At 49.4% G+C, this 25,969-nt stretch overlaps 1 long non-coding RNA gene across 1 annotated transcript in view; it reads right to left on the reverse strand.

The window, feature by feature from the left end:
- The window catches only part of LOC141058831 (uncharacterized), a 44,169-nt gene that overhangs the window by 14,359 nt on the left and 3,841 nt on the right, over positions 1–25,969 (reverse strand). Inside the window, exon 2 of the long non-coding RNA XR_012222329.1 lies at positions 3,518–3,600. This is a non-coding gene — a long non-coding RNA (uncharacterized lncRNA). The remainder of the gene's footprint in view (positions 1–3,517; positions 3,601–25,969) is intronic.

A 25,969-nucleotide genomic window follows, 5' to 3' on the forward strand; every position in this document is an offset into this window, starting at 1 on the left:
TAGAAACCTCCAGAATTGGTCCCTCAAGCAGTGGAAACATGGGATATTCTCAGACGAATCATCGTTTACCCTATTTCCGACCTAGTGCACGTTTGGAGACAGCCAAAAGAAGCATTCCACCCAGACTGCCTTCTCCCGACCGTAAAACATGGCGGAGGTTCTGTGATGATCTGAGGTGCTATTTCGTGGAGATCCGCCGGGCCAATGATATCCCTTCATGGAAGAATTAACAGCCGCGATTATTTAGGCATTTTGGGCGACCAAGTGCATCCTATGGTACAAGCACTGTTCCCGGAGGGGAACGCCATCTTTCAGGCTGATAATGCACCAATTCATACAGCTAGAATCGTTAACGCATGGCACAAGGAACATTGTAATGAAGTTGAGCATCTCATCCGGCCCCCACAATCCCCAGACCTCAACATTATTGAGCATTTATGGTCGATTTTAGAGATTCAAGTTAGACGTCGATTTCCACCGCCATCGTCGCTCAAAGAACTGGAGGGTGTTTTAACTGAAGAATGGACTACAATTCCTTTGGAAACAATTCACACCTTGCATAAATCCATACCTCGGAGAATTGAGGCTGTGATCGCCGCAAAAGGTGGACCTACATCATATTAAACTAACTTTTGTTGATGTTTCCAGGTGTTTCCATTATTTTGTCCAACCCCTGTAACTGTGTGGCATGGCCCATTGTCCTGCTGGAAACACCAGTCCTCAGAGTTGGGGAACATTGCCTGAGCAGTAGGAATCAGCTGTTTTTCCAGGATAACCTTGTATGCGGCTTGATTCATACGTCCTTCGCTGATTAACCTGCCCAATTACAGCCTTGCTGAAGCATCCCCAGATCATCACCGATCCTCCACCAAATTTCACAGTGGGTGCAAGACACTGTGGCTTGTACGCCTCTCCAGGTCTCCATCTAACCATTAGACGACCAGGTGATGGGCAAAGCTGAAAATTAGACTCATCAGAGAAGATTACCTTACTCCAGTCCTCTATGGTCCAATGGTCTTTGGCAAACTTCAGCCTGGCTCTCCTTTACTGCTCATTGATGAAAGGCTTTTTTTCTAACTTTACATGACTTGAGCCCTACTTCTAGGAGCCTGTTGCGAACTGTTCTTGCCATGCACTTCACCTCAGCTGCCATTTGCCATTCCTTTTGTAGGTCACTTGATGTCATCCTGAGGTTTCTGAGTGACATTCGAATAAGATGACGGTCTTCCCGGTCAGTGGAGGGTCGTTTTCGCCCTCTGCCGGTCTGTAGCTTTGTTGTCCCCAATGTCTGCTGCTTGACCTTGTTGTAATGGATTGCCGTCTTAGAAATTTTAAGGATGGAGGCAACATGATGCTCACTGTATCCCTCTGCTAGTAAATCCAGAATTGAGCCCTTCTTTTCCTCACTCAAGACTTTTCTTTTCAACTCCTTTTCATGAATAAGTTATTTTTTCATTCCTATTACTTTTGGGATATTACTAGCACTTGTTTTGCCATCCAGCTTGTCCTATTGCAAGAGGATTGGGAACACCACAGCAGGTTTTTTATACTTTTCTTCGTTAAATAAGATTTGGTTCAGGTGATCACCTAATCGGAAGCACATTAAGTAGAATGAGGTGGACTCTGGTTGGAATTCACCTAACACTGGAATGGAATGGCTGCCGGACATGGAGAGAAGTGGTCTCTTAATTTTAGCCAGAGCTGTATATACGTGAGCTGCAATGATGGGGTGGGACTGACGTTACATCGCGGATAACCAATATGGTTTCTCGTCCCGGGTTGCTCTTTAACTCTCCCGTGTTTCGAGGGGCACAGGGCTTCTTGCTGTCCTGGAGAGATAAAACGCCAAGTGGAGCCGGGCCGAGGTATTATTCAAATCAGACTTCACGTCCGCGGCTGGAAAGGTTAGCTGGTTTAATTGGTATGCTTTATGACCAACTCAATTAGAGAGAAGGACAACCGCGAACGGTAAGCTCCAAGGCTTGCCATCTGATACTTTGCTTTCTCGGCAGTAAACATTTTCGAGACGCGGGTGACCTCTCCAAAAGGCAAGAGCGAAAGGGACGTCATATCTCTCCTGCCAGTAGCTGTAACCGCTGACAGCCAGGGGTAATTAGAAAATAGGACTTTCTCGTTAATGCTCCTCATTGCCCAAGTGAACGTGATCGACATTCCTGGATGGCTCTCTAATGCAGATATAGAAACAAAACCACTTTATTTGGGGGTCACGATACAAGACGTTCTAGTCTAAAACCATATGCACCAGACTGGCTAAGCCTTCAGGAGGTGGTAACAACACTGCCACGTCCCGTAGGAACATAGGTTTGAGTTATAACTCTCCAGAAAAAAAAAGTGGTCCCCTATTGACCACTTGCTGAGCGTCAGGACCTCCAGCGATCCCAAGATCAAAGATATGGAGATCTGCATCCCCACCTGGATCCATGGAAAGAGGAGATCCATGACCTTCTGTCACTGTTCTGCAGGACTTCTTCTGCAGGCTTTGGTCAACTTTTGCCTAATGTGAACTCCCGCCCTAACTGCCCATAAACAAGTGTCGACAACGCTACGTTCTACGAAAATTTAAGTCTGCAGGAAATTGATAGGTTTTCACATAGGGACAGATTTTCGGAAGCCGGACGGTTAATCTAATACACGCCAGAGACTGTCGCACAGAAACGGAGACAAGCCGAAGGGCACGTTGATAAGAATCGCTTACCGAATAAGGGGAACGGATCTCTACTGGTCAATAATAATCTTACATGATTCTACAAAAATCAGCACAATCGAGAGGCAATTCTGCAGATTCTAACGGCGCCTGCAAACACTGCACGAATACGGCCGACAAATAGGGACCGAGGTTCATGGTCCAATTAAAAATTAAAAGGTGCAAGAGTTCTAAGACAATGGAGAGACAACTAACGTTCACCTGCTATCAAGCAGAGACATACCTTCCAAAAGTGACGCATCAGGCCCAAAAGCCATCTAGTTAGGAGCCAAAAGACCTCACTATGAAATTGGAGATCCAAATAACAAGAGAGGAGCATTGGGACCGGATTAGATCCTACTGGCCAAAATACTACAAAACCCTCAATAAATAAAGCAGTCATTGCAGCCCAAACTACAATGAGACTGGTCTGCTAATTGGGGTATCGGGGTGGTTATACATGACAAATTTGCTAAATTTTGCCCAAACTGGCACCACAATGTACAGATATCGCTCAACACAAACGTTTAGGATGCCTGTCCAAATAGATATCCAGACAAAAGTGGAGACCTCCGCTACCAGCCAAGATCTGACCTGCACTGTAGCTCTGTAGGAACAATCGCGGTACCTGTGCAGGATAGCACCTCGGCTGGTTGTAAGTTCTCAGTTTCTTTTCTAAGGAGCAGGTTTACAGCCCAAATAAAGACCAATTTTCAACCTTAGCACTAGGCGGAAGTTTTCAGCAATGAGGGACGACCATGGAATCAGACAGACAGCGGTAAAGTGGCAGCAGGACTCGGGATGTCACCTCACCTCACAACAGAAGAACTCCCTCTCGGGTCGGTGGGTGGAGGCCACTGGCCACTTGTTGCGATAGAGGTGAAATCCACTGGAATCTGTGAAATACAAAGCCATAGAAGATCATGAATATATGATGGAAATTCCCAACTACGTGCACCCACCATTATTAGAGCTCTCTATCAATAAATAGTCTATATTACTATATAAATAGTCCCTCAGAGCCCCGATCACGTCTCAGATTTCACCAAGTCGAAATCTGCAACACAAAGCGGAAACAAAACTATCATGATAGGTCACGAGATTTCATTATATAAAAACGCATACATATTACACAATAGCCCTGATGAGCCTGGTATACTTAGTATGATAATCCTTCTCAGAATGGTGGTAACATCCTTTATGAAAGGATAACGCCATCTCCCCCACCAAGCCCGATTGACAGCTCCTCATTGACCCTCCTCCCTGTTGCTGCTGAATCTCTACCACCTAGCCTGATTGACAGTTCCTCAGTATACCTCCTCCCGGCTGCCGAATCTCCACACAAGTAGCCTACCTCACAGCTCCTCACCGTCCCTCTTCCCTGCTCCTGAATCACTGCCTTCTTGACCGCTCCTCACCGTTCCTCTTCCCTGCTGCCTGAATTGCTGCTTTCTTGACAGCTCCTCACCGTCCCTCTTCCCTGCTCCTGAATTGCTGCCTTCTTGACAGCTCCTCACCGTCCCTCTTCTCTGCTCCTGAATTGCTGCCTTCTTGACAGCTCCTCACCGTCCCTCTTCCCTGCTCCTGAATTGCTGCCTTCTTGACAGCTCCTCACCGTCCCTCTTCCCTGCTCCTGAATTGCTGCCTTCTTGACAGCTCCTCACCGTCCCTCTTCCCTGCTCCTGAATTGCTGCCTTCTTGACAGCTCCTCACCGTCCCTCTTCCCTGCTCCTGAATTGCTGCCTTCTTGACAGCTCCTCACCGTCCCTCTTCCCTGCTCCTGAATTGCTGCCTTCTTGACAGCTCCTCACCGTCCCTCTTCCCTGCTCCCGAATCTTCGCCTTCTTGACAGCTCCTCAATCTCCACACATCTAGCTGGATTGAAAGCTCCTCATTGTCCCTCATCCCCCCCGCAGCTGCTGAATTTCAGCCCACCTAGCCCAACTCACAGCTTCTCATTGTCCGTTACCTACTGCTGAACCTTCGCCATCTTGACAGCTTTTCAGTGTCCCTCCTCCCTGCAGCTGCTGAATATCTGAATATCTGCCTGTTAGACAGCTCCTCAGTGTCTCTCCTCACTACTGTTGTTGCTAAATATCTCTTACAGCTGCACAGTGTCTGTCCTCGTTGCTGAATCTCCACCCATCTAGCTTTTCAAACAGCTCCTCAACGTCCTTCCTCCCTGCTGCCGCTGCTGAGATCTCACACTACTCAGTAATAGCCGCCACTGTCAGGCTGAATACACTTGGACTCGTGATTAATTTCACCCTAAAACTGTACTCAAAATGCCTCATCTTTACATCAGGATTATACAAGCATTCTGATACGATTTCCAAAGCAAGTACTCCAGCCTCATCAGGTCTAAGGAATATTTAATAATAAATTGTCAAATTGGTGACAGATCAGACAACGGGACAAATCCTTATGTGAATCTGAAGCAGAAATTAAAAAGGTAAAGAACTCATCCTCGGACTTACTTTGGGAAAATGCAAGTCGGATTTTAATAGGATGTTTGGGGCTCAAGGGGCTTCACGGCAATTTTGCTGGGTGCTCACTTTCTATTTTATGGTAGGGGGGGTGTCCTGCCAAAAGCTGCTCCCCCGCAGGTTGCACTACCAGGACGCCTTCGCAGAAGTTGCCAAAATGTGAAGATTTACAAATTACAGAGAGTTTTGGTGAATAAAGACCTGGAATCCTCAAACCATAAACCACCCTTCACCTACAGATCCTGCGCAGCCGCCGCTGACTCACAACATTCTGATTACTAGCTCTGGACACGCAGAAAACCTGCTGCATATCTTTCCAAAATATTCAATAGCCTGCAGCACATGAAATAAAGCGTGGTGAGAAGAAGGCAAGAGCGGGCAGGCACGAGGTGAGCGACGGCGACAGGGAGGAGACGCTGCTGGAAGGCGAAAGTCTGCATGGATTATTCCACTCGCTGCGGATCATGTGCGCCGTAATTCAGGTGAATGCCGAGAGCTACTGATTGTCAAAAAGACCTTGCAGAAGACACTAAACGACCTACACGGGATTCTCAGGTTTTGTTGTTCCCTGTTATCAGCCATTTCAAGCTCAGGAGACTTTGGGGCTTTAGCATAGGGATGAAAGGAAGTGTAAAGAGGAACATTGAGCAACTGTCTGACGGTGCAAGGGTCCAGGAGCTACGGTGATAGCTCAACTATGAAATGCTCATGAAGATTCGGCTCCGAAAAGGCGCAAAACACATTGGGCAAAACTTGGCTGACACGCCGCCCGATCCTTACCACGCCCCCCCCCCCCCCCGACACACCGCACAATCCTTATGACCCCTGACACGCCACCCGATCCTTACCACTCCTGACACGGCAACCAATCCTTACCATCACCTGATCCTTACCACCTCCCGACACACCAGCCGATTCTTACCGCCTCCATAGATTATGGCCCCATGTGCTGCAGCTGCTGCTGCATTTAAAAATAAAATGACATACTCACCTCTCCGTCACTGGGGCCTGGGATCTTCCTTCCTTCCGCGGTCACATGGTACCGCTCATTAAACTCATGAATATGCGCATATTCATGAGTTTTAATGAGCGGTACTACGTAACCGCTGAAGGCAGGAAGGGAGATCGCGGAGAAGCTGGGGGCTGAAGAGACAGAGCCAGGACGGGTAAGTATAGCGATACCTGTCCTGCGTCCATGGATGCTTGCTGCTGTCTGGCACGTCATCTGTCAGTGATGTGAAATTCAGACAGCAGAGGGCGCGGTGAGATGGTTAGTGCGCGCCGTGCCCCCTGCATTCTGAACGTCACTGACCGATGACGTGCCAGACAGCAGCAAGCAGCCATGGACGAAGGACAGGTGAGTATCTTAGGTGCCAGCAGTGACACCGGCACCTGGCCCCAGTGACGGAGAGGTGAGTAGGTCATTTTATTTTTAAATGCAGCTGCAGCACATGAGGCCATAATCTATGGAGCATCTTATGGGGGCTGTTATGAATGGGTCACCGAGGAGGAGAGCGCAATAGGCTATGCCACCAGAACACCAGAGAGGTTGGTCGCTCAGTGGATTGCAGACCCCTGATCTTAACACCACAACTAGCAGTAGCCGTGGCGTTCCTACGTTGCCCTAGACGCCTCGTCACAGTCGGAGAACTAAGCCTAAAGCAAGAAAGGTGAAATCTAAACTGCCCCGGAGCAGATCCCCCAAAGGAATAGATAGCCCCCAACATATATTGTAGGTGAGACAAGATGAGGCACAAACACAGGCAGAGAACAGACTGAGCAAATGATGGGGCCCACACTGACTAGATAGGACAGGACAGAAAAGGCACTGTCTGCAATCACGCAAAAACCCTAATAATTCCAACACGACTGTTGTACAAAAATACTGAGGTTTGAACAACCTCGCCCCCACTATATCAGCACTCAGGTGTGAACTGGCGGCTAGCAACAGGCTAATACAGCAGGGGACTGAGCAAACAAACACAAGATACAAAAATACAGGGCAGGGTCCAGCAGCCCCAGGGGAAGCAAGCTGACCCCCGACAGCAAGGCAAAAACAGATGGAAAGGGTTTAGCAAATGACACTTAGCTGAAAAAATGCAGGATCAGGCAGGAGACAGAAATCCTCAGTAAGGAAAAAAAAAGGAGTATCACCGGTAGTCACAGAGAACTCTGCTCGCTTATGTAGTCCCAGTCACTACCACCACTCCTCCAATTATCTTCTGCAGCTGTTGGGTTAACATCATGTTGACCCGCACCACTACCAGCAGTTTCCACCAGAGGGAGCCTTGTCTCAAAAGTCAGACCAAGAGAGCTCACAACAGGGGGCAGCATATAGGGGCATAATCTATGGAGCATCTTATGGGGGCAGCATATGGGGGCAGCATATGGGGGAATAATCTGTGGAACATCTTATGGGGGCAGCATATGGGGAACAATCTGTGGAGCATCTTATGGGGGCAGCATATGGGGGAATAATCTATGGGGCATCTTATGGTGGCAGCATATGGGGGCATAATCTATGGAGCATCTTATGGGGGCATAATCTATGGAACATCTTATGGAGCCATAACCTTTATGGAGCAGCATATGGGGCATATTATTCTATGGAACATCTTATGGGGCCATTATTAACCTTTGTGCAGCATTATATGGGGTGTATTTTGTATGGAGCATCTTATGGGGCCATCGTGAACTGTATGGAGCATAATATGGGGCTCCTGATTCAATATGGATATTCAAAAACATTTAACCTACTGATGTCTCAATTAATTTTACTTTTATTGGTATCTATTTTTATTTTTTAAATTCACCAGTAGCTGCTGCATTTTCCACCCTAGGCATAGGGGGGGGGGGGGGGGGGTCGGCTTATACTCGAGTATATACGGTAAACACGTGAAATAGAGCACTCAGATGAGCATTTCTGTGACCAAATGGTTGGGTGGTGCACAACATGGCACAACGGACCACATATAGCCCCCCGGGCCGCTGGTCGTGCACTCTTCATGTAAGGTATGTTGATATCTTACCAGAACTGAAGAAACCTTTCCCTAGAAATACGAAAACGAATAAACCGACCACATCCACAGACAGAAATTACTCATAAATGGGATTTTACTGCAACGATCTGCATGGATTTGTCTGGTTCTCCGCAGCGTCAGAGCAGGAAAGAGTCGGTTGAAGGACGAAGATTGACAGGAGAAAGTGGAAAAAAAACTAATAGGAGATAAGAAAACACCGCTGCCGACTACAAGATCCAGAAGTCATGCATTTAAAAGAGTCCGACCATCAATCTATTACCTGGAAAATCGGCAAAAATAGGAAATCTCTCACCGGAGGAAGTTTCCATTATTCAGAGCGTAAAAACATTTTTTACTTCTCCGAGTTTCTCCAATTCCAAATGCATTGAGATCTCGCAAGCAGAGAGATGGGGGCTTAGATTTTGTAAAACTTTGCAATCTTTTTCCAATCCTGCCGCCCGAGCTCGCGCTCCTTGGTTAGTTATTGGCGGTAGTTTATCCTTGGTTTAACTCTAGAAATGATTTCACTGCTGGACTCATGTGCCCGCTCTCTCCTTCTTTCTTTTTTTCCCCACAAATACTCAAAGCTCGGGGGTGGGAATGAGGCGCACTCTTCCATATCTGTGACTGCTCGGGAGCACGGCCTGTGGATAGAGCCGGCGCCTCGGAGGAAAGAGGCATCTGCTCCAAGATTAGCTCCACGGGGCCGTTAGTGTCTGCTCTGGAGATACCAACGGGGATGGTTGGGAGGTGTCGTCCGAAAGAAAAGCAGAGAGGATATATGTGAACTCGGCATTAGAAATGAGGTTTGCAACCATCAGGCGATCAGAAAGCTTAACACGGGAGAGGAGCGCCACAACGCTTCTTGCTCGACTGATCGGGACCGCCAATGGACGACAGGTGGTCTCAGGGCTCCTTGTACGTGGACCATATTTACACTATGCACATCGTCTGTACAAAATTAAACTGGAGTCCTAAATCTCTAAATTTGCAAACTACTACTCACCAAGGTGAGACGAAGACATGACGATGACGCATCATCCTTGGTAGATATCAGTCGGGCATCTGTGGCAGATGGTGACGTCCACAGACCAGTTCGGAGACGATGGAGGTGCTCAATCACGTCCGTCTCCCTAAACCCTTGCCCTGTGCACACCGGGCAAGACAGGCGCCTCCCCGGTAATTATCTCACACGTCATATCACGGTCGGGCCCGTGGCGTTCGGCAGTCTCTCGACGCCCCGTAGATTATGGAGTGATGACACATTGTCTTTAACATGCCCCTAATTTGACTAAATTGCTAATTACTTTAATGAGTTTTGACAGACAGCAAATGATTAAACTGCTCCGCTCCGGAGGAAACACCGCAATAATCAGGATTTTGCGCTACTTGAGAGGACGTAAGAAAGAATCTCATGTAAGGCTCTCCAGGTGTCGAACTTTAGATCTGAGCAATCCAATAGACCGGGTGCAGGGTGCCAAAAGTCACATCGCGCAACCTCAAGTCTTACAACTCTTCCTCCCCGAGATCCGATTTACATTGACTCGTGTGTTGGTTGAGGTCGACCTTCTGCACACACGAAGGTGACACGATGACGACCACTTCCACGAAGGGTCTGTTCACGGGTACAAACAAATGGGACCAAGCGAGTCATCTGGCAACAGCTTTCTCCTCTCTCCCCATTGAAAACACGTGCTGATATGTAAGGGGTAGTCAGGACAGATAGGTAGGTCTTAAGCAATCTCTCAGAGCGTGGGTGTCCACAAAGGCAGCACTGGACATGGGTTTCCCCCACTGTGTTCCCGAACATCGCCCCGTGTAAACAGGCCACCGATCCTCCGAGCTAAGCGCTCGTCCATAGGCTGCTTGAATTGTTCGTGCTGGCCACTAAATCATTGCTTTCGGCAGCACATCACCTCTTGCTGCCAACAATGTGACCGGGCCATAAATGTGCGGAGATCGTCTTCTATACGGTGGATGTCGAGAAATCTGAGGTCTAAATGCAACATGGCAAAATACGTGGCCTCTCTCTGCCTGGCTGTGGTGGCTGGGATCATGCACGTGGCCTTGGGATGGATGATTTCAATGCCTTCAATAGTTAATCAGCTCAGCTGTCGTCTGCATGAGCTCACGAGCCCCGGAGAAGAAGATTTAATTTGCAGATGGGGCCATTTCTTATAGTTCAAAGGAGCTAAAGCAAATCCATTGGCACAAATGGAAGATGTGTAAGTGGAGGGTCGGTGCGGAGCGGCTCTGCCGACGCATTCATGTATGCTCTCCATACAAGTGGAATATCATTAGTGAAGATCTGAACACATTCTCCTTCAAGGAAACTCAAGTGAAGGACTAAAGAAGGCAGAATTATTAACCAATATTGGTTGTTAGAAAACACTGAGTGATGAGTGGAGAATGTCAATCCATCGGTGAGAGGAAGGAGACGCGAGCGACTGATCATTAGAGTAATGGGAAATGTAAAAGCGGAAAATCACCGCACAAAATCTACTGCAGAAAGTTCACGGAAAGCAGAGGTGGTGAAAATGGCAGCCAGCACAGGGAAGGGGGAAGCCGCAGACTAGCAGTGTGCACAGGGATGCCGCGGTGCAGAAGTTTGCAGAGGTAGGAGAAGCCATGAACTACCAGTGTGCACGGTGGTGCCACTGTGTTGCAGTCTGCACAGGTAGTGGAATCTGCGAACTAGCAGTGTGCACGGTGGTGCCACGGTGTGCACCGGGGGTGGCGCGGTATAGCAGTCTGCATAGGTAGTGGAAGCTGTGAACTAGCAGTGTGCACGGGGGTGGCACGGTGTAGCAGTCTGCACAGGTAGTGGAAGCTGTGAACTAGCAGTGTGCACGGGGGTGGCACGGTGTAGCAGTCTGCACAGGTAATGGAAGCTGTGAACTAGCAGTGTGCACGGGGGTGGCACGGTGTAGCAGTCTGCACAGGTAGTGGAAGCTGTGAACTACCAGTGTGCACGGGGGTGGCACGGTGTAGCAGTCTGCACAGGTAGTGGAAGCTGTGAACTAGCAGTGTGCACAGGGGTGGCACGGTGTAGCAGTCTGCACAGGTAGTGGAAGCTGTGAACTAGCAGTGTGCACGGGGGTGGCACGGTGTAGCAGTCTGCACAGGTAAGGGACGATGCGGACTAGCAGCGTGCACGAGGGGTGGCGCAGTGTAGCAGTCTGCACAGATAGGGGAAGCTGCGAACTAGCAGTGTGCAGAGCGGGTGGCACAGTGTAGCAGTCTGCACAGGTAGGGGGGGAGCTGTGGACTAACAGCGTGCACCGGGGGTGGCGCGGTACAGCAGTCTGCACAGGTAGGGGAAGCTGTGGACTAGCAGCGTGCACGGGGGGTGGCGCAGTGTAGCAGTCTGCATAGGTAGTGGAAGCTGCGAACTAGAAGTGTGCATGGGGGTGGCGCGGTGTAGCAGTCTGCACAGGTAAGGGACGATGCGGACTAGCAGCATGCACGAGGTGTGGCGCGGTGTAGCAGTCTGCACAGGTAAGGGACGATGCGGACTAGCAGCGTGCACGAGGGGTGGCACAGTGTAGCAGTCTGCACAGGCAAGGGAAGCTGCGAACTAGCAGCATGCACAGGGCATGGCCCTGTGTAGCAGTCTGCACAGGTAGGGGTGAGCTGTGGACTAACAGCGTGCACTGGGGGTGGCGTGGTATAGCAGTCTGCACAGGTAGGGGAAGCTGCGGACTAGCAGCGTGCACCGGGGGGTGGCACAGTGTAGCAGTTTGCATAGGCAGGGAACACTGCGGACTAGCAGTGTACATAGGGATGGGCTGATGCAGCACTTTGAATAGGTAGGTACACTGCAAAGGTAGTGGAAGCTGCGGACTAGCAGCATGCATGGGGAGTGGCGTGGTATAGCAGTTTGCATAGGAAGGGGGAGCCGTAAAACTAGCGCCGTAAACGGGGGTGGTGCGGTGTAACAGTGCATAGGTAGTGAACACTGCCGACTAGCAGCACACTCAGGGGTGGCGCAGTGTAGCAGTTTGCATAGGTAGGGGAAGCTACGAACTAGCAGTGTACACGGGGGAGGGCCGGTGTAGCACTTTGCATATGTAGGGAACACTGCAGACTAGTAACGTGCCCGGGGGGGTGCGTGGTATTATGCACTTGGGGGGGTGCAGTGGCCAGGACAATGGTGGGGCAAGCTGCGGAATGGGGTTGTGCTCGGGGACGGGGGGGGGTGACGCAGAGGAAGGGGTAGCTGCGGCCTTGCATTGTGCACGGGGGGTGCAGTGCAGCTGCCCGCATAGCTGGGGGAAGCCGCCAGTTATTAAGAATACTCTCATTTGTCCTGCGGCTTATGTTTGTGTACAGGTATACAGTATATAATATCGTACTAGAAGTCTCGGGGATAATAGGGTGGGAGCTGAGGACAGATTTATTTGGGGGGGGTGTTATTTGTTTTATTAGTTCTGCTGCAGATAGTGGCTGTAATGATCTGAAACATCTTGTTATAGTAATGAAAATAATATAATAAAGTGACATCAGCGACGACGCGGCGGTCACAGATAAACGGCTGCACTGACGCAAGTCAGCGCCGGGCGAACAAAGCGCAGGACTAAAACCACCGAAAACTGAGAAAGAAAACAAAGAAATTGTCCGATATCTTCAGTGCCGCTCCATCCAACGTCCTCCACCGATAACGCAGCGGATGAGCCAGTAGTGTCAGGTAGGTGCCGGTCCCACGAATACAGACTCCTATAAATACAATTACAGAGAAAGCATCATCTCCGAAATCACATAAAACGGGGTCCAGAGATGAAATGTAAATGACCACCAGGTTGTGAATGTGATCAGACCTGAGGAAGCCAAAAAACGCCATCAGCGAGACATCCAAAACAAGCCAACTAACCACTGCAGCCAATCACAGGCAGCAGCGGTCCTGCTGGCTTCTGAACAAAGCAGACATCACTTCCGGAGTTGCCACAGACCTCAGTAGCAGCCCATGCTGGAGGGGGAAATATCCCTTTAATGCCTTTTTTTTTTTAAAATACGTTATTTCGGTATTGGACAGCCCCTTTAATGTACTTTTTTACTGTTTAGTAGGGATTCCAGCTCTCAACATTACATGGAGAGGTGCTGCAGTGTCAGGCATGGTGTTCCGATGCTGGTGCCGCAGAAGTTTGTCTGCAACCACCAAGTCTGGCTATCACACGAAGTCATCGGTCGGGGGGATATTCGGCCACTTTTCTCAGTTTTGCTTTCTTTTTGCCTTTTAGGAAACATCTGGTGACGGCTCCACACTCTGCTGAACTCAGACAAAACCTTCATAACCACAAGAGCTGACGCCCGGCATCACCACCCCACTGGGTCACAGTTTGCTCCACAGACTATCCTTAGGGGCGTGCAAACGCTTTTTGCAATGCAATTTTGCAAATTGTTCATTAAAACAATCTATTGTTTTTTCTCTAGAGCTTAAATGCAGACCACTGCGTGTCCATAGCCACAGACTACAGGCCCGCCTCGGGCAGCCGCGGCCCGGGAACAGGCCCGCCTCGGGCAGCCGCGGCCCGGGAACAGGCCCGCCTCGGGCAGCCGCGGCCCGGGAACAGGCCCGCCTCGGGCAGCCGCGGCCCGGGAACAGGCCCGCCTCGGGCAGCCGCGGCCCGGGAACAGGCCCGCCTCGGGCAGCCGCGGCCCGGGAACAGGCCCGCCTCGGGCAGCCGCGGCCCGGGAACAGGCCCGCCTCGGGCAGCCGCGGCCCGGGAACAGGCCCGCCTCGGGCAGCCGCGGCCCGGGAACAGGCCCGCCTCGGGCAGCCGCGGCCCGGGAACAGGCCAGCCTCGGGCAGCCGCGGCCCGGGAACAGGCCAGCCTCGGGCAGCCGCGGCCCGGGAACAGGCCAGCCTCGGGCAGCCGCGGCCCGGGAACAGGCCAGCCTCGGGCAGCCGCGGCCCGGGAACAGGCCAGCCTCGGGCAGCCGCGGCCCGGGAACAGGCCAGCCTCGGGCAGCCGCGGCCCGGGAACAGGCCAGCCTCGGGCAGCCGCGGCCCGGGAACAGGCCAGCCTCGGGCAGCCGCGGCCCGGGAACAGGCCAGCCTCGGGCAGCCGCGGCCCGGGAACAGGCCAGCCTCGGGCAGCCGCGGCCCGGGAACATTTGCATCTAGACTGGACAATCCACTATCAGCATCGATGCCGGTCACAAATATTTTATTTGCACTGTTTCAAACCATCAGGACAAGATTCTGGAGGAAACCGTGAGACAAATAATACAGCTATTACAACCCATCCAAAACTGGCAAACCGGCACAGAAATGAACATGACCTGACCTGCAGTACCCAAGAATAGCCACGGCACAGCATATGGCGCTGTCCACTGTTTACATATAGCATCCTCTGCATGCATTATAGCCCCGCGACCTGATATTAATAACTTAGCCTAGGGGTTAAAGATGCAGGACATGGAAGTCTCGAGGGCAATGTTGGTAGTCAAAGGCCACCAAACTTCTACATGCACCATCCCCGGCACCTCTAGCGATTACTAGGCCTGGCGAGACTTTAGGAGTGTGTCACACCGCAGCATAAGGACACTGATAGGTACTAATCAGGACAGGCACTAGGGATGTCTGTAGGAGGTTCGCTACATTCAGCTCTCAGGGTGTCTGGGCTTCCAGCAATCAGCAAGTCTTGCCTTACTTTTTGAGGGAATAATCCTTTAAGGCTATGTGCCCACGATGCGATTTTTAAGCGTTTTTGCCGCGATTTTCGGCGCAAAAACGTTTAAAAATCTTGTACATGACGCCCCCCATGCATTCCTATGGCATTCCGCACATGCTGTGCTAATGCTGCACTTTTTTCCGCAGCGGAATTGCATCGTGGAAAAAAATCGCAGCATGCTCATTCTTTGGTGCGGAATCGCAAAGAATTGCCACGAATCCGCACCCATAGGAATGCATGAGAATCGCCTACTTGCCGCATGTGGCTATGCCCACCGTGCGCAAAGTTAAGCTTCTCATGTGCGGTTGGTACCCACGGTGTGGAGGAGAGGAGACTGTCCTCTAGGCCCTGGGTACCATACCCCTGTAAAAAAAAAAATTAAAAAAAATCGGGGTATATTTACCTTCCGACGTCCCGTGCTGCATTCCCGGCTCAGCGTTCCCAGTAATGCCTTGCGAGACCCTGTGATGATGTAGTCTCGCGTGACTCTAGCAGTCTCGTGAGATCGCTATAGTAATGCGAGACCAATGTCATCACAGGTCTCGCAAGGCATTCCTGGGAACGGGAGCGTCGCTGAAACTGCGTGGGAGGTCGGAAGGTAAATATACCCCGATTTTTTTTTTTTTTTAATTATTTTTTACATTCTTTCTTTCTCTATTGATGCCGCATAGGCAGCCTCAATAGTAAAAACCTGGTCACACTTGTCAAACACTATGCTTGACCAGTGTGACCAACCTGTCAATCACTTTCCAAGCGATCATAATCGCGGTAAAAATCGAGGTAAAATCGTGCAGAAAAAAACGCACGATTTCTGGGATGGAGTCCGGTTTTCAGTGTCCGGATTTAAACGCAACGTGGGCACATAGCCTAAAAGAGAGAAAGTGATTCTGTGCAGAGGAGTAGAGGATAAATCATTCAGGAATGAAGCTGTGCTGATACAGGAGAGGTAATGAGGGCAGCAGCCTACCCAGACCTCACATCCAGCATGTATTCCTAGGAGGGGAAATCCCATAAAGGAAAAGTGTAAAGTTAGGAGGTCTGAAAAAGAATGAAACATACAGAACTACGCAGATCTGCAGAGACTTTTCACGACTTACTCTATGGCCAGCTGTACTTTTTCCACGAGGGTTCTCACCCAGCTTTACTAGACCCCCAAGTGTTAAACCTACCACGTTTAATACGGCCCTAACACCCTAAGGAAGGCTTACCGGTTACACTCTGTTTCCCCAGAAACAAGTTGTAGAGTGCGGCAAGAAAAGCAACTTCCTAGGAGTCAAGAGTTTCCTCGGGGTCAGACTGCTGCGTACAGTCAGGCAGGGGTTAACGCACGGCGTGCAGACGTTACGTTACTGTGCAGTGGGACTAATGAGTGGTTTATAAAGTGGTAATCGGCCGTCGGGGGGTGAAGGTAACAGCTTTCTTCCATAATAACTCCATTTGCAGCTTGTAGGGAGGGATGACCTCATCGCATTACCCGCCTAACGACTGCTGATACCGCCGCTCTGAAACGCGCTGCTATTCGATTACCTGGTTATCAAGCACTTTCCGCCTGCAGCCCATCCCGTCAGCCGCTCTAACGCAATTATCGAGGCTTCTCAAAACTGCTGCAGTACGGACCACGGCCGCACAACAAACCCGCGCAAAGCGGACGAGCGACGGCTGCAGCTCTTAAAGGGAAACTCCAAAAAGTCATTATTAGAGACGACAGAAGGGCGGCTGCAATGTTCCATCGCGTTCCACATTTTCTCTCATTACTGGTGATAAGTGAATGAGCTCAGAAAAGGCGATATCCGCCATGCTCGGGGGTCAACCGACTGCTTTCGGCGTGCTCGAATAATATGCTCGAGTCCCCGCGGCTCCATGTCTCGCGGCCTCGCACCCGAGCATGATAACATCTAATCCCAGAAGGTCTCATCACTACTCATCACCATCTTCACCTCCTGTGCTGGCAGGAAAAGAACAGAAAAGATAACATCGGACTCCGCGGCTTCACTCATCGAAGTATCGGAACCACTGCCGTCTCCATGATCAACACCACATCTGTCACCGCACAAAGCAGGAAGGTGTGGAGCGGTCAGGAGCCGCACACACGGAGAGAAAGCACTCACTGACGGCAAGCGGAGATCCCAACAACGGAAACACCAAACCAAGCACTACACAACGACAACAGGGATGGGCCACACGGCAACTAGTGAGTGCAGCTCTGGAGTAAAATACAGGAGGTAACTCAGGATCAGTAATGTAATGTATGTACACAGTGACTGCACCAGCAGAATAGTGAGTGCAGCTCTGGGGTATAATACAGGATGTAACTCATGATCAGTAATGTAATGTATGTATACAGTGACTGCACCAGCAGAATAGTGAGTGCAGCTCTGGAGTATAATACAGGAGGTAACTCATGATCAGTAATGTAATGTATGTATACAGTGACTGCACCAGCAGAATAGTGAGTGCAGCTCTGGAGTATAATACAGGATGTAACTCAGGATCAGTAATGTAATGTATGTATACAGTGACTGCACCAGCAGAATAGTGAGTGCAGCTCTGGAGTATAATACAGGAGGTAAATCAGGATCAGTAATGCAATGTTTGTACACAGTGACTGCACCAGCAGAATAGTGAGTGCAGCTCTGGAGTATAATACAGGAGGTAACTCAGGATCAGTAATGTATGTACACAGTGACTGCACCAGAATAGTGAGTGCAGCTCTGGAGTATAATACAGGAGGTAAATCAGGATCAGTAATGTATGTACACAGTGACTGCACCAGCAGAATAGTGAGTGCAGCTCTGGAGTATAATACAGGATGTAACTCAGGATCAGTAATGTAATGTATGTATACAGTGACTGCACCAGCAGAATAGTGAGTGCAGCTCTGGGGTATAATACAGATATGTAACTCAGGATCAGTAATGTAATGTATGTACACAGTGACTGCACCAGCAGAATAGTGAGTGCAGCTCTGGAGTATAATACAGGAGGTAAATCAGGATCAGTAATGTAATGTATGTACACAGTGACTGCACCAGCAGAATAGTGAGTGCAGCTCTGGAGTATAATACAGGATGTAACTCAGGATCAGTAATGTAATGTATGTATACAGTGACTGCACCAGCAGAATAGTGAGTGCAGCTCTGGAGTATAATACAGGAGGTAAATCAGGATCAGTAATGCAATGTATGTACACAGTGACTGCACCAGCAGAATAGTGAGTGCAGCTCTGGAGTATAATACAGGAGGTAACTCAGGATCAGTAATGTATGTACACAGTGACTGCACCAGCAGAATAGTGAGTGCAGCTCTAGGGTATAATACAAGATGTAACTCAGGATCAGTAATGTAATGTATGTACACAGTGACTGCTCCAGCAGAATAGTGAGTGCAGCTCTGGAGTATAATACAGGATGTAACTCAGGATCAGTAATGTATGTACACAGTGACTGCACCAGCACAATAGTGAGTGCAGCACTGGAGTATAATACAGGAGGTAACTCAGAATCAGTAATGTAATGTATGTACAGTGACTGCACCAGCAGAATAGTGAGTGCAGCTCTGGAGTATAATACAGGATATAACTCAGGATCAGTAATGTAATGTATGTACACAGTGACTGTACCAGCAGAATAGTGAGTGCAGCTCTGGAGTATAATACAGGATGTAACTCAGGATCAGTAATGTATGTACACAGTGACTGCACCAGCAGAATAGTGAGTGCAGTTCTGGGGTATAATACAGGATGTAACTCAGGATCAGTAATGTAATGTATGTACACAGTGACTGCACCAGCAGAATAGTGAGCGCAGCTCTGGGGTATAATACAGGATGAAACACAGGATCAGTAATGTATGTACACAGTGACTGCACCAGCAGAATAGTGAGTGCAGCTCTGGGGTATAATACAGGATGTAACTCAGGATCAGTAATGTAATGTATTTACACAGTGACTGCACTAGCAGAATAGTGAGTGCAGCTCTGGAGTATAATACAGGATGTAACTCAGGATCAGTAATGTATGTATACAGTGACTGCACCAGCAGAATAGTGAGTGCAGCTCTGGAGTATAATACAGGAGGTAAATCAGGATCAGTAATGCAATGTATGTACACAGTGACTGCACCAGCAGAATAGTGAGTGCAGCTCTGGAGTATAATACAGGAGGTAACTCAGGATCAGTAATGTATGTACACAGTGACTGCACCAGCAGAATAGTGAGTGCAGCTCTAGGGTATAATACAAGATGTAACTCAGGATCAGTAATGTAATGTATGTACACAGTGACTGCTCCAGCAGAATAGTGAGTGCAGCTCTGGAGTATAATACAAGATGTAACTCAGGATCAGTAATGTATGTACACAGTGACTGCACCAGCACAATAGTGAGTGCAGCTCTGGGGTATAATACAGGAGGTAACTCAGGATCAGTAATGTAATGTATGTACACAGTGACTGCACCAGCAGAATAGTGAGTGCAGCTCTGGAGTATAAAACAGGATGTAACTCAGGATCAGTAATGTAATGTATGTACACAGTGACTGCACCAGCAGAATAGTGAGTGCAGCTCTGGAGTATAATACAGGATGTAACTCAGGATCAGTAATGTAATGTATGTACACAGTGACTGCACCAGCAGAATAGTGAGTGCAGCTCTGGGGTATAATACTGGAGGTAACTCGGGATCAGTAATTTAATGTATGTACACAGTGACTGCACCAGCAGAATAGTGAGTGCAGCTCTGGGGTATAAAACAAGATGTAACTCAGGATCAGTAATGTAATGTATGTACACAGTGACTGCAGCAGCAGAATAGTGAGCGCAGCTCTGGAGTATAATACAGAATGTAACTCAGGATCAGTAATGTAATGTATGTATACAGTGACTGCACCAGCAGAATAGTGAGTGCAGCTCTGGAGTATAATACAGGATGTAACTCAGGATCAGTAATGTAATTTATGTACACAGGGACTGCACCAGCAGAATAGTGAGTGCAGCTCTGGGGTATAATACAGGATGTAACTCAGGAACAGTAATCTAATGTATGTACACAGTGACTGCACTAGCAGAATAGTGAGTGCAGCTCTGGAGTATAATACAGGATGTAACTCAGGATCAGTAATGTAATGTATGTACACAGTGACTGCACCAGCAGAATAGTGAGTGCAGCTCTGGGGTATAATACAGGATCAGTAATGTAATGTATGTACACAGTGACTGCACCAGCAGAATAGTGAGTGCAGCTCTGGAGTATAATACCGGATGTAACACAGGATCAGTAATGTAATGTATGTATACACTGACTGCACCAGCAGAATAGTGAGTGCAGCTCTGGAGTATAATACCGGATGTAACACAGGATCAGTAATGTATGTATACACTGACTGCACCAGCAGAATAGTGAGTGCAGCTCTGGAGTATAATACCGGATGTAACACAGGATCAGTAATGTAATGTATGTACATAGTGACTGCACCAGCAGAATAGTGAGTGCAGCTCTGGGGTATAATACAGGATGTAACTCAGGATCAGTAATGTAATGTATGTACACACTGACTGCACCAGCAGAATAGTGAGTGCAGCTCTGGAGTATAATACCGGATGTAACCCAGGATCAGTAATGTAATGTATGTACACACTGACTGTACCAGCAGAATAGTGAGTGCAGCTCTGGAGTATAATACAGGATGGATTGATCTTATACAGCTGCTTCTCAATAAATTAAAATATCAAAGAGTTAATTTATTTCAGTTCTTCAATTCAAAAAGTGACTCTCCTCTATTCTATAGAGTCATTACACACAGAGTGATCTATTTTGCTTGTTTATTTCTGTTAATGTTGATGATTATCGCTTACAGCCAATGAAAACCCAAAAGTCATTATTTCAGTAATTTGTATTTAACACATTAGGTTCCAAGTTTAAATTAAATAGGACAGAAACTCATGCAAAGACTAAACACCTGAAAGGAGGCGAATGAACCAACATGAGTATAATCCTTAAAAATTACAATTGTATTAGATATAACCCTTGAATAAACCGGATAAAATGCTGCTGTACACCAAAAGTCTGCGAACAGGTTACCAATAAAATGCAGGTAAATATTCAATAAACAAGTAGGCTGCAACAGCAAGTGTAACTGACCACAGAGTTTTTCTCACGGTGCTAACGGGGATCTCACCGAGGTCACCACACTTCAGCGCGGCTGGAAACGGAGCCTCAGTGACCGGACGTAACCTCGATGACGTCACCGCCGGTCACTGAGGCTGCACTTGCAGCCGCTCAGTCACCAGTCGTTCTCAGCCTGGACGGTCGCATCTTGGCACCATCCAGGTCCAAAACTATTTATCCCCCAGACATGGACTACAGCGTGGGACAGAATGATGGACAGGTGTGGCATATTGTTGTTTTTTTAGTTTAATTTTATTACCGGAGAACGAGGGCTTTGATGGAAGTAGGCGTTTATATTAAAAATGTAAAAATGTGTTTAGTCTTCCTTCTAATAAAGGACTTTGCTCTGGCTGTGTCTTTATTTACCATATAACTATAGGATTAGTAATGGATAGGCATCTTACAGACACCTCTCCATTACTAAGCTGTGGGCTTGATGTCACCAGACAATACAAAGGAGACATCAACCCCACAAATATGAACCCCACTTGCCACCGCTACAGGGCAAGTGGGAAGAGCTGGGCAAAGTGCCAGAAAAGGCACATCTAATAGATGTGCCTTTTCTGGGTAGCTGCGGACTGCTATTATTAGGCTGGGGGGGCCAATGTCCATGGCCCCTTACCAGACGGAGAATACGAGACCCCAGCTGTCTGCTTTAGCAAGGTTGGTTGTCAAAAATAGGGAGAACCCAATGTCATTTTTTTTTTTTATCTATTTAAATAATTAAAAAAAACAGCCTGGGGACCCCTCTATTCTTGATAACCAGCCTTGCTGAAACTGACAGCTGAGGGTTGCAGCCCGGAGCTGTGAGTTTTGTCTGGCTGGTTAGCAAAAATACAGGGGAACCAACGCCGAGTTTTTTTTAAATTGATAGCGCAGGAGCGGCTGATGAATACTCCCATCCACCGCTCCTGCTCTCAGTTATTAGCGGCAGCAGGTGTCGGATGATGGGGGCTGTAGTCCCATCAGCTGACATCAGTGACCGTAGGTAAACCTTATACCTCCGATCACAGGTGAGCGCTCACGCTGTCTTTTCGCAGCGTGGGAACCGTGGCTCTCTGTCCGGCGGGGATGATTTCCCCAGAGATCAGAAGTGGTGATTGCCGCTCTGTCATGCATATGACAGCGCAGCAAACACTGGATGTTCGGGCCCTCATTTTCAAGTGAAAGGGGTCCAGGTTTGGGTCCAGGTACTGTTCTGGTTCCTGAACCTGAACTTTTTGTAACTGTTCTGCCGAACTTGAACATCCAGGTGTCCGCCCATCTCTAGTTATAAAGTATTCTAATTTACTGAGATAATGACTTTTGGGTTTTCATTGGCTGTAAGCCATAATCATCAACATTACCAGAAATAAACCCATGAAATAGATCACTCTGTGTGTAATGGCTCTATAGAATAGAGGAGAGTCACTGTTTGTATTGAAGAACTGAGATGAATTCACTTTGTGATGATATTCTAACTTGGTGAGAAGCCCCTGTAAGTCTCAGTGTGTAGCAGTGATCTACGATTCTTACTCTACCACCGACAATCGGGAGTAACAACCACGAAGTTATCCGAGCGATCTCCCGACCATGACCCGGACGCTGGTCTGCAGGATGTAGATGGACAGATCGGGAACGCTTCTTATAGACCTGACATTTCACATCTTGTCTCGCTGTATAAAATATTGGATAAAATAACAGGAAATAAAACTAACAGCGACCAGAGGAATAGTGAGACCCGACCACGGGTTCATGGAAACGTTGTATCCAGCAGCTGAAGGGTTACTTTATGCCCACCAATAGAGACAACTCTTAAAGGGAATCGGTCACCCCTTTTATTTGCCTGTCAGCTGCCGGCATCGGGGGTTTATCTTACATTCTGTAATGCTGGAGATGTAACCTGAAAGAGAAGAAAACGAGTTACGTTATACTCACCCGGGGCGGTCAGAGTCCGGTTTTGGTCTGACGGGTGTCACGGTCTGGTTTGGCACCTCCCATCTTCTAGCAGTGACGCCCTCTTCTTTCCTTCCTGTTGCGGCTCCTGCGCAGGCGCACTGCTCGGCCCTGTTGAGGTCAGATTAGAGTCCTGCAGTGCGCAGGCGCCGGGAGAGGTCAGAGAGGTCCGGCGCCTGCACACTGCAGGACTCTGCTGTGCCCTCAACAGGTCCGAGCAGTGCGCCTGCGCCGGGGCCGCGAAAGGAAGGAAAGAAGAGGGCGTCACTGCTAGAAGACGGAAGGCACCGGACCAGACCGTGACACCCGTCAGACCAAAACCGGACTCGGACCGCCCCTGGGTGAGTATAACGTAACTCGTTTTCTTCTCTTTCAGGTTACAACTCCAGCATTATAGAATGTAAGATAAACCCCTGATGGCGGTGCCGGCAGCTGACAGGCAAATAAAAGGGGTGACTGATTCCCTTGAACACAACAGTTCTGAGGTGAGACCTCCTGCGCTTTGTGTATACAGCAACTACGAAGGCCAATGCATCTCCACGGCTACAGACTACAAACAAGCCTTGTGCAGTCTGAATGGAGACCCACAGAGGACAGCATGGTTTCATACTCATAGGGGCGGCGCTCTGGGAGGAGGCAGGCGTCACTGAGCAGCGTTATAGCAGGGTGACATCACTGAGCAGCGATATAGCAGGGTGACATCACTGAGCAGCGATATAGCAGGGTGACATCACTGGGCAGCGTTATAGCAGGGTGACGTCACTGAGCAGCGTTATAGCAGGGTGACGTCACTGAGCAGCGATATAGCAGGGTGACATCACTGAGCGGCGTTATAGCAGGGTGACGTCACTGAGCGGCGTTATAGCAGGGTGACGTCACTGAGCAGCGATATAGCAGGGTGACGTCACTGGGCAGCGTTATAGCAGGGTGACGTCACTGAGCAGCGTTATAGCAGGGTGACATCACTGAGCGGCGTTATAGCAGGGTGACATCACTGAGCGGCGTTATAGCAGGGTGACATCACTGAGCGGCGTTATAGCAGGGTGACATCACTGAGCGGCGTTATAGCAGGGTGACATCACTGAGCGGCGTTATAGCAGGGTGACATCACTGAGCGGCGTTATAGCAGGGTGACATCACTGAGCGGCGTTATAGCAGGGTGACATCACTGAGCAGCGTTATAGCAGGGTGACATCACTGAGCGGCGTTATAGCAGGGTGACGTCACTGAGCGGCGTTATAGCAGGGTGACGTCACTGAGCGGCGCTATAGCAGGGTGACGTCACTGAGCGGCGTTATAGCAGGGTGACGTCACTGAGCGGCGTTATAGCAGGGTGACGTCACTGAGCGGCGTTATAGCAGGGTGACGTCACTGAGCGGCGTTATAGCAGGGTGACGTCACTGAGCGGCGTTATAGCAGGGTGACGTCACTGAGCGGCGTTATAGCAGGGTGACATCACTGAGCGGCGCTATAGCAGGGTGACATCACTGAGCAGCGTTATAGCAGGGTGACATCACTGAGCGGCGTTATAGCAGGGTGACATCACTGAGCGGCGTTATAGCAGGGTGACATCACTGAGCGGCGTTATAGCAGGGTGACATCACTGAGCGGCGTTATAGCAGGGTGACATCACTGAGCGGCGTTATAGCAGGGTGACATCACTGAGCGGCGTTATAGCAGGGTGACATCACTGAGCGGCGTTATAGCAGGGTGACATCACTGAGCGGCGTTATACCAGGGTGACATCACTGAGCGGCGTTATAGCAGGGTGACATCACTGAGCGGCGTTATAGCAGGGTGACATCACTGAGCGGCGTTATAGCAGGGTGACATCACTGAGCGGCGTTATAGCAGGGTGACATCACTGAGCGGCGTTATAGCAGGGTGACATCACTGAGCGGCGTTATAGCAGGGTGACATCACTGAGCGGCGTTATACCAGGGTGACATCACTGAGCGGCGTTATAGCAGGGTGACATCACTGAGCAGCGTTATAGCAGGGTGACATCACTGAGCAGCGTTATAGCAGGGTGACATCACTGAGCGGCGTTATAGCAGGGTGACATCACTGAGCGGCGTTATACCAGGGTGACATCACTGAGCGGCGTTATAGCAGGGTGACATCACTGAGCGGCGTTATAGCAGGGTGACATCACTGAGCGGCGTTATAGCAGGGTGACATCACTGAGCGGCGTTATACCAGGGTGACATCACTGAGCGGCGTTATAGCAGGGTGACATCACTGAGCGGCGTTATAGCAGGGTGACATCACTGAGCGGCGTTATAGCAGGGTGACATCACTGAGCGGCGTTATAGCAGGGTGACATCACTGAGCGGCGTTATAGCAGGGTGACATCACTGAGCAGCGTTATAGCAGGGTGACATCACTGAGCGGCGTTATAGCAGGGCGACATCACTGGGCAGCGTTATAGCAGGGTGACATCACTGAGCGGCGTTATAGCAGGGTGACATCACTGAGCGGCGTTATACCAGGGTGACATCACTGAGCGGCGCTATAGCAGGGTGACATCACTGAGCGGCGCTATAGCAGGGTGACATCACTGAGCGGCGCTATAGCAGGGTGACATCACTGAGCGGCGCTATAGCAGGGTGACATCACTGAGCGGCGCTATAGCAGGGTGACATCACTGAGCGGCGCTATAGCAGGGTGACGTCACTGAGCAGCGTTATACCAGGGTGACGTCACTGAGCGGCGCTATAGCAGGGTGACGTCACTGAGCGGCGTTATAGCAGGGTGACATCACTGAGCGGCGTTATAGCAGGTTGACATCACTGAGCGGCGTTATAGCAGGGTGACATCACTGAGTAGCGTTATAGCAGGGTGACGTCACTGAGCGGCGCTATAGCAGGGTGACATCACTGAGCAGCGTTATAGCAGGGTGACATCACTGAGCAGCGTTATAGCAGGGTGACGTCACTGAGCGGCGCTATAGCAGGGTGACATCACTGAGCGGCGTTATAGCAGGGT

This window comes from Dendrobates tinctorius, unplaced genomic scaffold (genome assembly GCF_039654945.1).
Source record: "Dendrobates tinctorius isolate UK_male_01 unplaced genomic scaffold, ASM3965494v1 ptg000215l, whole genome shotgun sequence".
In the NCBI taxonomy this organism is placed as follows: Eukaryota; Metazoa; Chordata; class Amphibia; order Anura; family Dendrobatidae; genus Dendrobates; species Dendrobates tinctorius.